This window comes from Phyllobates terribilis, unplaced genomic scaffold (assembly GCF_046119375.1).
Source record: "Phyllobates terribilis strain yellow unplaced genomic scaffold, ASM4611937v1 Scaffold_8__6_contigs__length_399053987, whole genome shotgun sequence".
Lineage (NCBI taxonomy): Eukaryota > Metazoa > Chordata > Amphibia > Anura > Dendrobatidae > Phyllobates > Phyllobates terribilis.
In genome coordinates this window covers 328,502,402-328,520,245 of record NW_027362768.1, presented here as the reverse complement: position 1 = coordinate 328,520,245, position 17,844 = coordinate 328,502,402, and positions in this window count along the sequence as shown.

Genomic DNA, 17,844 nt, shown 5'->3' with positions numbered 1-17,844 from the left:
GGATCACTGTCTTGCGTCTCCGCCCAGTTGTAGTGGGGCAAGGGATTGAACGTCACGGAGCGCCTGTCCTTCACACGGTGGGAATACAGGGTAATCCCATGACGGTGGAACGCAGGGAGCTCAACTTCTTCAAGATCTTCTGGATCTTCCCCTACATCCGGTAAGTTCGGCATTCTAGACAGGGCATCCGTGTTGGCATTTGAGCGTCCTGCCCGGTATTTGATGGTGAATTCAAAGTTGGACAGGCGGGCCATCCATCTCTGTTCCAGGGCACCGAGCCTTGCAGTGTCCAGGTGTGTCAACGGGTTGTTATCCGTGTACACGGTGAATTTGGAGGAGGCAAGGTAATGCTTGAAACGTTCGGTCACTGCCCACACTACTGCCAGGAACTCCAGCTTGAATGAGCTATAATTCTCAGGGTTCCTCTCCGTGGGCCGTAGCTTTCGGCTGGCGTAAGCGATTACCCGTTCTTTCCCCTGCTGGATCTGGGACAGTACGGCTCCTAGCCCGATGTTGCTTGCGTCCGTGTGGAGGATAAAGGGCTGGCTGTAGTCTGGATATGCCAGGATTTCATCCCCCGTGAGGGCCATCTTCAGCTGGCAGAAGGACTCCTCTTCCAGCTTTTCCCACCTGAAGGGCGGCTTCTGGTTTTTGGCTTTCCGAGATTGACCTATCAGGAGGTCCTGCATAGGGGCTGCCATTTTGGTGAAACCGGGAATGAATCTTCGGTAGTAGCCTACCAACCCGAGGAACTGCCGCACTTCCTTTATGCTGGAGGGTCTTGGCCAGTCCTTAATTACGGTGATCTTATCAGGGTCGGGAGCCACTCCGTCAGCACTCACCACGTGTCCCAGGTATTGCACCTTTGGTTTCAGGAGGTGACACTTGGAGGGTTTCACCTTTAGGCCGTAGTTTGCCAGAGCTTCGAACACTTCTGCCAGGTGTTTCAGGTGGTCCTCGTAGGTCTTGGAATAGACGATGACATCGTCCAGGTATAACAGGACCGTCTCGAAGTTCCGGTGTCCCAGACAGCATTCCATCAACCGTTGGAAGGTTCCTGGTGCGTTGCAGAGCCCGAACGGCATACAGTTAAATTCACTGAGACCCATCGGGGTGGTGAATGCGGTCTTCTCCCGGTCCGCCTCTGCTACAGGAACCTGCCAGTACCCGCTAGTGAGATCCAAAGTAGAGAAGAAGTTAGCAGATTTTAATGCAGCTAAGGACTCTTCTATTCTTGGTAACGGGTACGCATCTTTGTGTGTGATACGGTTGACCTTCCTGTAGTCTACACACATCCTCATGGTGTTGTCTTTCTTTTTCACTAAGACTAGTGGAGCTGCCCAGGGGCTACAGCTGTCCCTGATTACCCCAGCCTCCTTCATGTCTCTAAGCATCCCCTTGGCGTGTTGGTAGTGTGCCGGGGGTACGGGTCGGTATCTCTCCTTTATGGGAGGATGGTCTCCCGTGGGGATGTGGTGTTCTACCCCCTTTACTCGCCCGAAGTCTAGCGGGTGTTTACTAAACACTCTCTCGTACTCTCGAACCACCCGATAGACTCCCTGTTTCTGGTGTGAGGGAGTGGAGTCAGTACCCAAATGCAGTTGCTGACACCAGTCCTCCATTGGTTTCTTAGAGCCGTTACCTTCCTCTGGTTGAGATAGAGGCAAGGGTTCCATGGCCTGTACAGAATTCTGGTTTATGGTGAACAATTTGGCTAGCGTGGCATACCGGGGCAGGTGTACTTCTCTCTCCCCGATATTTATGATGCGAACGGGCACCCTCCCATGGCGTACATCGACCACCCCCCGTGCTGTCAAAATGGTGGGCCTACTGTCTGAGTAGACGGGTTCTACCATTGCTTGGTAGTCTCTACCTCTTAGACCAATAGCTGCCCGACACCAAATCATCATCTCACTTTTTGGGGGCATGGCAATAGGGAACGGGTCACACATTCTCACGCTACCTATCTCTCCACCAGATAGTTCCACCTGTTGCCGCTTCATCAGTGCCCGGATCTCTTTTTGGAGCACACGCTGCTGGCTGGAACTGGCGTTCTTGGCAACCTGCTGTAAAATGAGAATCACCTCTGCAAGACAATTTTCAATCACATTAGTTCCCAAGGTTATTCTAGGGTGACTCTCATGAAGGTCTATGTCCACTATTATCAGTCCTTGTGCCGCCAGTTCGACTTTTCCTATCTTAATGGTAACCTCTTTGAATCCCACCTGCGGCACGGGCTGACCATTGCTGGCGATGATACTCAGGTCGTCATCTGGGTAGCGGGTTATGTCCGAGTCATTCCAGTACTGCTTGAAGAGCACGTACGGGATGGTGGTGACCTGTGACCCGGTGTCTAGTAGGGCACTCATAGGAATGCCATCCAGTACCACAGGCAAGATTGGACGTCCCCCTACGTATTTATCGCGCCAGTTTGATGGGCCTGATGGTCTTATGCCTGGGGGTTGGCCCTCTACCCCAGGTTGTGCCCGTTTAAATGACAGTACCTTGCCACATGTCCGGGTTGATTGCAGCGGCGGCAGATGGGTCGTCCGTCCTCGTTGTATCTGTCGCTGGGTCTTCCTCTGGCCGGTGGGGTCCTCCTCAGTCGGCGCCACGGGACGTCCTCCGGTCCGGATGCCAGCTGGATCTTTCCTGGAGAAGAGACCTGTAAAGACTGCACAGTTCTGGTTAGCGCGGCAACGCTCTTAGTCAGCTCTTGGACCTGATGGTGCAGGTCTGTAGCCGGGTCACTGTTTAAAGCCTGCGCATCAGCTCCCACAGGCCCTGCAGACAAGGGCGCCGTCTCCTGGTAGTAAGTGATAGCAGGGTGCCTGTGGGTCACAGCGCCACCTGGTGCCATTTCTCGGAGCACCCGGATGGCTCTGTCCTTGAACTGTGCAAAGTCCAGGTCAGGGTCCTGTAAGGCCATTGCACGCAACTGGGTTCGGTGGGCATTGCACAGTAGACCCTCAATAAATTGTTCAGTCAACAGCTTATCTTCATTTCCCACGCTGTCAGGGTCTGCCTGCTTAATGGCTCTCAGGGCCTCTTGTAGGTTTAGCGCATAGTCTCTTATACTCTCATGTGCCCGCTGTTTACACCCGTAAAATCTGAGCTTTATTTCGGCTGAGGTGCGGGTGTCAAATGTGTCTTTCAGCCGGGCTAGTATCTCTCTGACAGTCCTCTTCCTCCCAAGTGGCCAGGACTTTACCTCCCTTTGGGCTGCCCCGATTAATTGGGCCACTAAGATGCTCACTTTTTGATCTTCTGTGAGAGGGTACACCTGGAAGAGGCTATCCAGTCTTTCTCGAAAGTCATTTAGGGTATGTGACTCCCCTGAGTACTGGGGTAGCCAGGCTGCCCCTGGGATATAGGGCATGGTGAAGGGCATGACCGCAGCAGCGGTTGCGCTGGCGGTGGCTGTGGCAGTGGAGCTCTCCTCCCCCGTAGTGGACCGTGGCCTACCTTGCGATGCTCTTCTTCCGTAGGCCGCGGCTCCGCAGTCGATCGTCGGGGTTGAGGACCTGGCGTCGCGCTCCGATGACGTCAGCGTCGCTCTTCCTTCCTTCCAGGACCTTGCGCAGCGTCAGCGTGGGGCGGAGCTTCGGATCTCGCGCGCTTTCGGCGTCCACGCCCCTCTTCTTCCCGTGCGGCGTCCCGAAGATGGCGTCCGAAGGCGGGAAGCAGCTGCGGATGGCGGGAAGAAGGCAGAAGACGGCGGGAAACGGTCCAAGATGGCGTCTGATGGCGGGAATCGGCTCCGGATGGCGGGAAACGACTCCGGACGGCGGGAAACTTCACCACAGGTAAGTATAAAAGTCTCTTTTTCAGGCACGCAGTACCCGGTGGTTGCGGGCACGAAATCCTGCCGACTCCGCCAAAGTTGACGCGCCCCCTGGGCCTGTGCTGCTGCTGCTGTGCAGGGGGAATACCCGGAACCGGATCGCTGAGATGCTGGGGGTTGTAGTCTCCGTGTGGCGGTGACCCGGTCCGTGCCCAGGGTGGTCAAACCAGTGGCAGTCTATTTGTATGGTAATAAGTGTCCGACTACGCCACCCGTGGATTGCGGTCAGTGGGGACCGCCGCTGCGCTGCAGACCGCTGAGGCTGATGTTGTTTGCGCAGCTGAGTATGGGATGACTCCCCACGGGAGAAGTATTGCCTCAGGGCAGCTAATGTGGAAGATGATGGGAGTGATGGTGTGAGGGTCCCAGTGCTAATGGTGCAGGAGCGGCAAGGAATCACAGAGACGTGTGGTGCAGTTCAGGGTCTTTACTGATGGTACAAGGCAGACCCTCCCGGGAGTACTGGCTAGTATAAGGGGCCTGGTCAGTCTGCGAGCAAGCAGGAGTTCCCCTGGCCAGGTGGAGTTGTAGGCCTCCCCGTTTATCTGCACTCTTCCTGGCTACCTTGCTGTCAGCGGTTACAAGTAGCCCACGTCCCTGAGTATACCGTGTGGTGCTCACCCGTATGGCTGGTGACTTGGGGCCTTCTGTTAGCCTCCGCTCCTGGATGGCGGCGCTGGTCCCTTCTCTGTGACTGAGCCTCCGGGCTTCTATGGCCAGAGGACCTGGAATCCCCTGCCGGCTGGTTTCTGCTGCTGGGTGTATATCAGTCCCCACAGCCTCGGACTCCTGTGTCCGGTTTTAGTGTCTTCGTCCAGGGCGAACTCTGCTCAGCTCCAGCCCCTGGACTTCTGCTGCTGCTCCTACAGAGCTCCTAGTTCTTCCTTTCCCTCTCCAGGCTCTGACTCTGTCTGCAGCTTCACTCTGACTCTGACTGCTCTAATCCCGCCCCAGACCCAGTTTATAAGGGCAGATTCCTCCCCTCCCAGGTCTGGGTGGGCCGTGTTGCATGTTTAGGGCTCCTGACCAGAGAAACCTCCCACTTGCTCTCAGACATAATATCTCTATTACTGTGGCAACCAGACCCCTGGGGTGTCACATTTACATTAAAGCATGATCCAAAATTGAGCATCACAACAGGCAGTGTCAGACTATACGAATTGATATCAGGTGTAGAACATAGCTCACATTTATATGAGCAATCTATGTCAACTGCTTGATAGATAACTGACAATGAATTTTCACTGGGGTAATTTAGGTGTATAATATACAGCCATATGGCAGAAAAAGAAAGGGAAAAATCAGCTCACCCACCTAGAAGATCAACAGCACGGAGCCCGGAGTGCTACCAGACGAACATGAGGACCAGGAAGATCCAGCTGAACAAATCTTCTAAAATCCATATTTTATTGGGTCATGCAAAAAATATTAAAAGTCCACCTTGGACAGGAACAGCAAATGCATTCCGAACTATAAGTTCTTAATCATTGCATAGCAAAAAAACAGCAAGGAAGTGGTATTTATATGTCATGTCCTGCTACGCTCCTGTTCTAAGCTAGGTTAATCAGAAATTTAAACACACATACCATATTAAAACCGTATAGCATAGAAACAATGCATATAAATGTGAATAATCCAAGAGAAAAAAAAAAAAAGGAACATAAACATAATAATCTATAAATAATCACTCATAATGATACATCAAATCATGTCTGATATTTAGACCTGCTGGTACACGTGTATTTAAAGTATAAATCCACCAACTTTCTCTATTAAGGAGTTTTCTCCTATGATCACCCCCTCTATGAGGTTTCAACACTTTTTCTATGCCCGTTACTATAAATGTTGAAGTATCTCCATTATGGCAGAACGAAAAATGTCTTGATGCTGCAGAACACCTGATACTTAATTTATTATGTGCATCTGATAAATGCCGTCTGATGCATTTTTTCAAGGGAGTACACGTACATCCCACGTATTGGAGACAGCACGCACTGCATGAAATAATATATATGACATAAGTAGTGTTACAATTAATAAAAAATGTTATGTTATATTTTATATTGGTAGAAAAAGATGTAAAAGTCGCTGCATTTTTAACATGGCTGCAGCAAATGCAAATGGAGTGACCACATTTATAAAAAACAGTTGTGTGTAGCCAGGTACTAGAATTAGAAGGATCTTGTTTGAAAAAGACTAGGGGATAAAAGATCACCCAAAGTGGCTGCCTTATGAGCTGTGAACCTAATTGGTGTTAGTAGTACTTCTCTCAATTTGGGATCTGTAGAAAGCATAGGAAGATACAGTTATATGAAAAAGTTTGGGCACCCCTATTAATCTTAAGCTTAATGTTTTCTTAAAATTGGTGTTTTTGCAACAGCTATTTCAGTTTGATATATGTAATAACTGTTGGACACAGTAATGTTTCTGCCTTGAAATGAGGTTTATTGTACTAACAGAAAATGTGCAATCTGCATTCAAACACAAATTGACAGGTGCATAAGTATGGGCACCTCACCAGAAAAGTGACATTAATATTTAGTAGATCCTCCTTTTGCAAAAATAACAGCCTCTAGTGGCTTCCTGTAGCTTTTAATGAGTTCCTGGATCCTGGATGAAGGTATTTTTGACCATTCCTCTTTACAAAACTATTCCAGTTCAGTTAAGTTTGATGGTCGCCGAGCATGGACAGCCCTCTTCAAATGACCCCACAGATGTTCAATGATATTCAGGTCTGGGGACTGGGATGGCCATTCCAGAACATTGTAGTTGTTCCTCTGCATGAATGCCTGAGTAGATTTGGAGCGGTGTTTTGGATCATTGTCTTGCTGAAAGCTCCATCCCCTGCGTAACGTCAACTTTGTCACTGATTCTTGAACATTATTGTCAAGAATCTGCTGATACTGAGTGGAATCCATGCGTCCCTCAACTTTAACAAGATTCCCGGTGCCGGCATTGGCCACACAGCCCCAAAGCATGATGGAACCTCCACCAAATTTTACTGTGGGTAGCAAGTGTTTTTCTTGGAATGCTGTGTTTTTTTGCCGCCATGCATAATGCCTTTTTGTATGACCAAACAACTCAATCTTGGTTTCATCAGTCCACAGGACCTTCTTCCAAAAAGAAATTGGCTTCTCCAAATGTGCTTTTGCATACCTCAGCCGACTCTGTTTGTGGCGTGCTTGCAGAAATGGCTTCTTTCGCATCACTCTCCCATACAGCTTCTCCTTGTGCAAAGTGCGTTGTATAGTTGACCAATGCACAGTGACACCATCTGCAGCAAGTTGATGCTGCAGCTCTCTGGAGGTGGTCTGAGGATTGACATAGACAAACTGGAGCAAGTTCAGAGAAGAGCGACCAGAATGGTGACTGGTCTGCAAACCATGTCCTATGAGGAACGGTTGCAGGATTTGGGAATGTTTAGCTTGCAAAAAAAGAAGACTGAGAGGAGACTTAATAGCTGTCTACAAATATGTCAAGGGCTGTCACATTGTAGAAGGATCATCTTTATTCTCATTTGCACAAGGAAAGACTAGAAGCAATGGGATGAAACTAAATGGGAGGAGACACAGATTAGATATTAGAAAAAACTTTTTGACAGTTAGGGTGATTAATGAGTGGAACAGGCTGCCACGAGAGGTGGTGAGTTCCCCTTCAATGGACGTCTTCAAACAGAGGCTGGACAGACATCTGTCTGAGATGATCTAGTGAATCCTGCTTTGAGTAGGGGGTTGGACCAGATGACCCAGGAGGTCCCTTCCAACTCTACCATTCTATGATTCTATGATTCTATGATTGTCCTTGACTGATCTCACCATTCTTCTTCTCTGCCTTTCTGATGTTTTTCTTGGCCTGCCACTTCTGGCTTTAACAAGAACTGTCCCTGTGTTCCCATTTCCTTACTATGTTCCTCACAGTGGAAACTGACAGGTTAAATCTCTGAGACAGCTTTTTGTATCCTTCCCCTGAACAACTATGTTGAATAATCTTTGTTTTCAGATCATTTGACAGTTGTTTTGAGGAGCCCATGATGCCACTCTTCAGAGGAGATTTAAACAGGAGAACAACTTGCAAGTGGCCACTTTAAGTAGCTTTTCTCATGATTGCATACACCTGGCTATGAAGTTCAAAGCTCAATGAGGTTACAAAACCAAAAAAAGTGCTTTAGTAAGTCAGTAAAAAGTAGGTAGGAGTATTTAAAACAAGAAAATTATAAGGATGCCCATACATACGCACCTGTCAAATTTTGTTTGAATGCAGATTGCACATTTTCTGTTAGTACAATAAACCTCATTTCAAGGCAGAAACATTACTGTGTCCAACAGTTATTACATATATCAAACTGAAATAGCTGTTGCAAAAACACCAATTTTAAGAAAACATTAAGCTTAAGATTAATAGGGGTGCCCAAACTTTTTCATATAACTGTATTTGTTAATAATATTTTTGATCATTGAAAATTGGGGGCTATACTGAGAGACAAAGGTGACCTGGTTGGATCCATTCACACCATCTGAAGGGTGATTACTGAATTTAGGTCCAATCATATCACTCCTGTGTTTGGAGCTAACTATGTTGTATGCTCTTTTTAAAGTCCATTTGGGGTAATGTCTGGCTGATAGTCTATCTAGAACTTTTTTTGCTTCAACCTCATATTGTCGTGGGTTACTAGTATTCCTTTTTGTTTGTATTAACTCTCCTACTGGTATATTAATTATAGTCTTTTTATTATGACAAGAGGAAGCCAATAAGGTAGAATTTCTTGATAAACTTTTTCTATAGGGTGTGACAGTAACGGTGTGATCAGTCAGAGTCAAAGTAATATCTAAAAAATCAATCGAATTGGATTGTATATTATGGGTGAATTTAAGATTCATAGAATTATCCGAAATGAATTTGAAAAATTCATTCGCCTCTGACCTTGTCCCATCCCATATCAGGAGCAGGTGATCTATGTAGCGACCATACCACCTGATATGGGAGGAGAAAGGACCAGAGTCAGAGAAAATGTACTGTTTTTCCCAAAAGGCCATAAAAATATTGGCTATAGAGGGAGAGAAACCCGCCCCCATTGAAGCTCCGCATGTCTGTAGAAAAAATTGTTTATTAAAGGAAAAATAGTTGTGGCTGAGTAAATATTCGACTGAAAGCACCAAAAACCGTTGGAAATCTTCACTATAAGTGCTATAAGTATGGAGATGGTATGATAATATGGAGATCATTAATGTGTGTGGTATACATGGATAAAGCCCTACGACATCACATGAAAGCCAAAGGGATGAATTCCCCCATTCAGTATTATCAAGAGATGCTATAAGATGTTTAGTATCTTTAATGTAACCAGGTAATTGTTTGACTAAAGGTTGTAGGAATATATCGACCCACATACTAAGTTTCTCATACTTGATATAATTATGGTGGTGTACACCAGTGAATGGCAGTCTAATGAGATATGATCTCTATTTCTTCCTCCTCTATGTTCCCATTATTAGGAAGTGGGTCTCCCATGCTGTTTGCCTATGCAGTGAATGCAAGGGCTGCCAAAAATTTGAACCTACTCCAATGCCCCTTGGAAGAGACGTGGAGGAGGGCCTCATAAAAAAATGTTCCCATTGGAAAGGAGCGGATCTCCTATACTTGTAATGCCCATGCACTAAGTGTATGGGCTGACAAACATGAACATACTGTATAAAAATAGATATAAAGTTTAAAACTGCGCCAGCGATAGTGGAATAGATTGGGGAGACAGGCTAATTAGTTAAAATTCCTTTATTGGGTTACAATTTGTTATAAAAATTTGTAAAATTGGAATAGAGTAGGATAAAAGGTAGTCCGTAAAAAGTACACTGGGTCCGGGTGTGTACGGTAAATATTCAATAGATAAAATAAAGTAAATAGAGTGCATAAAATTCAATACATGAGTATCAATCAATAGGCCAGCAGGTAGTTCAATTGGACTGGGTCAGTGCTGGCATATGGTTCCGGTTTTCCTTGATGGAGGTATTGGTGCGGAGACCTGGTCAGACGTGGTGATTGTTCCTCAGCGTGGAGGGGTTTGTTGCTCCTTTTGGATTAAGCTAGCGAGGAGGAGGAGGGAAAGAAAATTTTAGTATAGAGTTGTGTATGCAGTTGGGTGATCAGGAATGTGATCACGTACCTTCTGCTGGATGTGATTGGCCCACTTTTATCGTTGATCCTGTCTGTAGGATCTGTAGGGCCTGTAGACTTCACAGTGTATTAGTCATATTCAATCGCTGGATCAGATTCGAACATGGTCAATGTCCTGAGGAGGAAGAAGCGGGGTAAGTAGGATCCTGCTTTAGTGTGTAATATTCTACTACCACCATTCTGGACCACCACTAAGCCCCTTGGCTTACAAAAGGCACAACCAGTCGGTGTAAGTACTCCTTGCACTACAGAAACCCCTCTGTGTTTGCTTTGCATCACTCTGGGACCACCCTCATTGCTCACTTTTGCTCAGCCCCTCAGGACGCTAACCTCCATCGCAGCCGCCACGGACAGTTCAGCCAGAGCCTCCTGCTGCACCCACCACGCTCAAACCCAGGTGACTTCCAGTAAGGACACCCACCCACTGGACCCATCACAGGTCAGTGAACTTACACACTAAAGCACATCCAAAAGGACGGGTACCCCACCTAGGTCAGACCCCACTTAAACAGGGTCCCCAGGCAGGATCCTACTTACCCCGCTTCTTCCTCCACAGGACATTGACCATGTTCAAATCTGATCCAGCGATTGAATATGACTAATACACTGTGAAGTCTACAGGCCCTACAGATCCCACAGACAGGATCAACGATAAAAGTGGGCCAATCACATCCAGCAGAAGGTACGTGATCACATTCCTGATCACCCAACTGCATACACAACTCTATACTAAAATTTTCTTTCCCTCCTCCTCCTCGCTAGCTTAATCCAAAAGGAGCAACAAACCCCTCCACGCTGAGGAACAATCACCACGTCTGACCAGGTCTCCGCACCAATACCTCCATCAAGGAAAACCGGAACCATATGCCAGCACTGACCCAGTCCAATTGAACTACCTGCTGGCCTATTGATTGATACTCATGTATTGAATTTTATGCACTCTATTTACTTTATTTTATCTATTGAATATTTACCGTACACACCCGGACCCAGTGTACTTTTTACGGACTACCTTTTATCCTACTCTATTCCAATTTTACACATTTTTATAACAAATTGTAACCCAATAAAGGAATTTTAACTAATTAGCCTGTCTCCCCAATCTATTCCACTATCGCTGGCGCAATTTTAAACTTTATATCTATAATATATACATCCATACGGACAAGTATCGGTTCCCTGTCTACAAATTTGCAGCCACCATAGTGAGCGGCCTAATAGCGCCTTCTTCCTCCCATTCTACTGTATAAAAATACTTGTAATGCCCATGCACTAAGTGTATGGGCTGACAAACATGAACATACTGTATAAAAAAAATTTTTTACGAGCATCATAGACACCCTTTAAAAAAATTATGTGGGTGTTGCATCACGGACCACGGTCACCCTGGTGATATGGTGGTGGAGGATGAGGAGATGGAGGAGGACAAGAGCAAATAGCCAAAATCAGGAAGCGTATACCCATGTGTGGGTGTGAAAAGGTGCATGGGAATACACCTCCCAAGAAAAGACACTGGATTTGAGTTTATGTTACGCTGCTATCATTCGGTGGTGTTGAGAAGTCTGGTACAATCCAGCCCTTGTTCATTTTTATAAGAGTCAGCCTGTCAGCATTTTCAGCTGACAGGCGGATGCACTTATCAGTTATAATTCCACCAGCGGCACTAAAAACCCGCTCTGATAAAACGCTAGCGGCAGGGCAAGCCAGGACCTCTAAGGCATACCCTGCGCCTCAGATCCTGTGCGATGGTAGGGGCTGAGAAACTTCTCCCAGAACTTTGACAGTGTTCCCCTGCCTCTGCTGGATTGAAGTTGTGTCTCTCTCGCCTGTACTCCTTGGTTGTCCAATGAACTGTGACCTCTGCCGCCAGCGTTTTCAGATGGGAATTTTTTTAATAGTTCCGCAACAAGGGCCTTCTGGTACTGCCCCATTTTTGTAGACCTGTCCCCCTCAGGAATAAGAGATAGAAAGTTCTTCTTGTAGCGTGGGTCTAGAAGTGTCACCAATCAGTAATGACTGTCACCCAAAATTTTGAGAACACGAGGGTCATGGGAAAGGCAGCGTAACATAAACTCAGCCATGCGTGCCAGACTGCTAATAAGCAAGACTTCCGTGTCCTCACCAAGAGGATGACTGACCATGCTCTCCTCCTCCTCCTCCTCCTCTCTGTCCTCTGGCCGTCCACGCTGAACAGACGGTATGACAGCTGCGCAGGTAGTACCGTCTATAGTGCATGAAACTAGCTCCTGTCCTTTCTCCTCCTCCTCTTCCTCATTGTCACCCAATCCACGTTGGGATGAGATGAGGCTTGGCTGTGTGTAATCACCCTGTATGGTTCCTTGGTCCATCCCATCGTGCTCCCGCTGCAATCCATCCTCTTTCATTGTGAGCAGAGTACGTTTCAGAAGACAGAGAAGTGGGATGGTGACGCTAATTATGGCGTCATTGCCGCTCACCGTCTTGGTGGAGTCCTCAAAGTTTTGGAGGATGGTACATATGTCTGACATCCATGTCCACTCCTGAGGTCTTATATGTGGAGTCTGAACTGAATACCGACGGCCTTGTTGATGCTGGTAGTCAACAACTGCCCTCTTATGCTCACAAATCCTTCCCAACATCTGCATTGTAGAGTTCCAACGCGTGGGGACATCACACACCAGTCTGTGAGCCGGAAGCTGCAAACGCTGCTGAAACACGGCAAGGGCAGCGGAAGCTGTAGGTGACTTTCTAAAATGGGCACACAGGCAGCGTACTTTAACAAGCAGATCCGGCAGCTCTGGGTAGGATTTGAGAAACCGCTGAACCACGAGGTTAAGCACATGGGCGATGCATGGTATGTGTGTGAGCTCGCCTCGCCTGAGAGCCGCCACCAGGTTCCGGCCATTGTCACACATGACCATGCCTGGCTGTAGGTTCAGCGGTGTGAGCCACAGATCTGCCTGCTCTTTCAAAGCTGTCCACAACTCTTCAGCATTGTGCGATTTGTCACCTAAGCATATTAGCTTCAGCACAGCCTGTTGCCGCTTGGTCGAGCCAGTGCTGCAGTGCTTCCAGCTTGTGACAGATGTGGTCATTTCGGAGATTGAAGCTGAAGAGGAGGAGGAGGATGAGGTGCAGGAGCAGTAGACTGTGAGGGCAACCCTGATTGACCTAGGGCCCGCAATCCTTGGCATCAGGAGGACGTGTTCCATGCCAAGGTCCAACTGGGTCCCGGCTTCCACTATGTTAACCCAGTGTGCCGTCAGCGAGATGTACTGTCCCTGCCCACAAGCACTTGTCCACATGTCCGTGGTTAGGTGGACTTTCCCGGTAACTGCATTGTTGAGGGCATGGCTAATGTTTTGGGACACATGCTTTTGTAATGCGGGGACGGCACACCGAGAGAAATAGTGGCAGCTGGGGACCGAGTACCAAGGGATGGCCGCTGCCATCAGGTTGCGGAATGCTTCCGTCTCCATGAGCCTAAAACACAACATTTCGAAAGCAACCAGTCGTGAAATGTGGGAATTTAGTAGTGTGGCCTGTGGGGTGTTGGCTGCGTATTTGCACTTGCGTTCCAAGGACTGGGGTATGGACAACTGAACGGTGCGCTGGGACAAGGACGTTGACCTGCTTCCTGATGCTGCTACTTGAAAGTGTGCAACGACAGGTGCAGGGCAGGAGGCATCTTCGCATGCACCATGGACAGGGGATTGGCTTGCATGCCAACAGCGGAAGAAGCAGTGGTGCCACCTGCAGACACTGTTCCTGGACCCTGGGGTTTGGCCCACAAAGTCAGGTACTTTGCTGCCTAATCATGCTGGTGGTGGTCGTTTTGTCACCCCTGCTGATACTGGCCTGGTGGTGCAAATGGCCTTTTCGGTGTTATCGGCAGAGTCTTTAAAAAACAACCAGACTCAAGAAGTCCTAACAGTTGTACTGGCAACTTCCTTCGTGTTGGTGTTACGGGGAATGGTTGTCTGCCTTCTGTCTGCAGCCACCACACTGCTTCTTCCAGCCTGTTGGGGTGCTCTGCCTCCCTCCCCCTGTGTGCTGCTGTCCTCGCTCTGCATGTCCTCCTGCCAGGTTGGGTCAGTTACTATATCATCCACCACCTCGTCTTCCACTTCCACAACCTGGTCCTCCTCCTGACTTTCTGGCAATTGTGTCTCATCATCGTCCACCTCTTGTGATACTTTCCCACCGTCGCCTTCGTGTGACCGTGGCTGCTCAAATATTTGGGCATCGCTACATGCGATCTTCTCTTGACTCGCTTCAAGTGGACCAGGCGAGAGGCCCAAATCTATAAATGGAAAAGTGAACAGCTCTTCAGAGTGTCCAAGTGTGGGATCAGTTGTCTCTGGGTACTCGGCATGGTAGGAGGAAGGAGGATCAGGGTGAGGAATATGCAGGCCAGACTCACGACTACTGAGACTTGACCATGTGGAAGACAGGGTGGTGGTGATGGCAAAGTGACTGGAAGCATTATCCGCTATCCAACCAACAACCTTTTGACACTGGTCTGGGTTCAATAGTAGTGTGCTGCGGTCCCCTAGGAATTGGCACAGGAAGGTCAGGCGAGAAGATGTGGGTGTTTGTTGTGGCACAATTTCAGCTTGCCCACAGCCTCGGCCTCTGCATGCACCATCCATCACCATCACGTCCAGTTCCCCATTCCTTGCCACGTGCCTTGCCCATTTTAAATGGAGGCCAATATCTTCTATGCTCACTACAAATGGCTGAATTTGGAGCGAAGTTATATGTGATCCGTGTGACGGAGAAACCACAGTTTTAAATACCTGGCCTGTAGGTAACTATTTTGAACAGCAGACCAGTGTCAAAAACTTCGTTGACACACTGAAAAAATGTTTTTAATGGAGGCCAGAAATGGCAGTCTTTTCTGAAACCGTATATGTGATCCATGTAACGGAGAAAACACAGTTTAAATAGCTGGATTTTTAGCACTGCAATATGGAAAGGACCTGGCTGTATTCTGCAGCGCCAACAAGCAAATGGCGCAGAAAAACGGTGTTCTCTGGATTGCTTTTTAAGTAAATAATGAGGATTAAGATCCAAAAAATATATATTCCTGGCAACCTGAGACCTGGGTCTATTTCTAGAAATATCTAACAGCAGCAGCAGACAGAACTGGAATGGAGCCTCTTGTGCTATGTGCACTGCAGTCTGCTATATACACTGCCTGCCTATATGCACTGCCTGCCTGATATCTCTGCAGATGGATTAGTCCTCAGAAGGACTGTTTGTTGAGATGGATATGTGTCTCTAATATAGTCTATTCTACCTACACTAACTAATAAACAAGCAAATCTCTCCCTGACACAGCAGCACCTCTCCCTACTCTGCCTAATTCCGGAGTGACTGTGACGAGCATAGTGGCGCCAGGTCTGATATAGACCTGATGACGCTGTGCGGCCAGCCATTCACTGTAATGCCACAACCAACATGGCTGCGGCATTACAGTGAATGAAAAACAATCCCTGCATGTTCATTGGCTCTGTAAAGAGCACCAAACATGCAGGGAGGGGACCCGAGCATCCGCCCGAGTATCTCACAAGTACTCGGCGAGCTCCGAGCATCTCGAGTACTGAGATGCTCGGGCAAGTACCGAGTACTTGTGAGTATGCTTGCTCATCACTACTGTTAACCCATTAAATGCTGCTATTTATAATAGCAGTATTTAAGACATGCAACGGGAGTGTCATTTCAGGATATCATCCCCCACCCTCCCACCAAAATGCCCGGTGCCAGCAGGTTGCTATTTTGAAATATTTAGACAAAACTGTAAAAAAAAGTGTAACCTCTATCCCAATTATCCTAAAGACAAAATAAAATATCTTCGTGACAGCTCTGCTGTTTTTCTGTTACCAGTACAAGTCTCAGGAAATGGCATTAAACCTTTTTTTTTAAGTTATGGAAAGGTAATGTTATGGCTGTTGGAACAGAAGGAGTAAAAAAATAAAAGCGTAAAAACTAAAACTGGCGGCGGTAGGCTGGTGATAAAGAGGCTCCATCACACTGGGGTTGTATGGAGCAGTCTCAGCGTGTAGTCATTCCTTTCACCATAGATGCCACTGTGTCACTCTGATTATAAAGTTGGAATTTGTTATGTTGTAATAATATAATTCTGCCACAAGATGTCACCCTCACCCACAATTGATTTTCCATTATTACAGAATGGTTTCTTTATTCCCATTGAGACCTGCAGGGTGTAAGGTTTAACACTGTCAATGCTGGTATCTAAACCACTAACAGAGAAACAAGATAGATACAGCAAATAGCTAAAGAGTGTAAAATTATGATATAAAACATTTACTAAATATGCATTAAAATTGATAGGTACGCCTTTTGATTACCCTGGACTGGAGGGACGTCATCTCCAGCTCATCTCTAGCTGGAACCTGTGGATTATATTTTGTTCCTTCATTCACAGTCATAGCAGCCAGAACTTTCTCATCTTTACGTAGTTTCACTATGTGACATCTGGCTTTTTGGTGTCTGCATGGCCGTGTTCACACATTGCAGAAATATTGTGTTTTTTGTTGTCTGCACGATCTGCACCGAACTCCACAATAACAGTCTTCTCTGATTATTGCTGCATTTTTTAAACCTTTTCCCCCTTATTTGATGCGTTTCTGGTGCAGATGTGAAGCCACATTTTTAATGTGTTTTTTATAGTACAGAAAAGCTTTTATTCTGCACTTAATAAAGTAACTGCAGTTTTTTACTTGTGTTTTTTTTTAGGCTCCACATAGAAGCATCAAAAAAAAAAAAGCACCAAAACTGCATAGTTCAGCGGCGTCTTTAGACCACAGGGGGCGCCGTTTTCATGAAATTACATCCACTTTGTTCGGACAGTTAAACGCAGCAGAATTTCTGTGCAAAAAAACTAAGAAACTACACAGCAATTACGCTGCATGTGAACAGGGACTAAATGTCCAAGCAAACTGGATGTGATTCCATGAAAACTCGGCCCTCTGTGGTCTAAAGACGCTGCTGAACTCTGCGGTTTTGGTGTTTTTTTTCCCTCTATAGGCTTCTATGTGGAGCTTGAAAAAAACGTAAGAAAAAAAAAAACGCTGTTGTATTTTTAAGCGCAAAATCAAAGCTTTTCTGTAAAAAGCATTAACACATCTGCACTAAAAAAATGCATTAAATATGGGGGAACACGTATTAAAGAAATGCAGCAAACACTTAATAATCAGAGAAGATTGTTATTGTGTCGTGTGGTGCGGACACCTGCAGAAAAAAATGGAGTAGAAAAAACATAGCATTTACGCTACGTGTGAACACGGCCTCAGCGTTACATTTTTTTCCACCTTTTATGGGTTTAATAGAGAAAAAATATCAATCACGCCATTTTTTACACCATTTACGATCCCCATTAATAATCTGCTAGCTGTGTTGTGCGGGTCGTTATGATTACAGTGACACCCAATATGTCCATGTTATTTGCTGATTTGTGATGTTTGTTATTATTTTTTTTTTAAAGCACAGTATAAATGACTTATGTCGTTGTTTTTCATTATTTTTTAGTAGTTTTAGAGGAAGAAAAAAAATATTTTTTCTTCTCCCTCTAGAATACAGAGACATAAAAATACATTGTTATATACAATGTATTTCTATGTATAATCTGCCTGTGGGGTTAGTGGCTGCACTACAGATCAAGTACACAAATTCTCCCAGTGATATAGAATCATAGAATCATAGAATGGTAGAGTTGGAAGGGACCTCCTGGGTCATCTGGTCCAACCCCCTGCTCAAAGCAGGATTCACTAGATCATCTCAGACAGATGTCTGTCCAGCCTCTGTTTGAAGACGTCCATTGAAGGGGA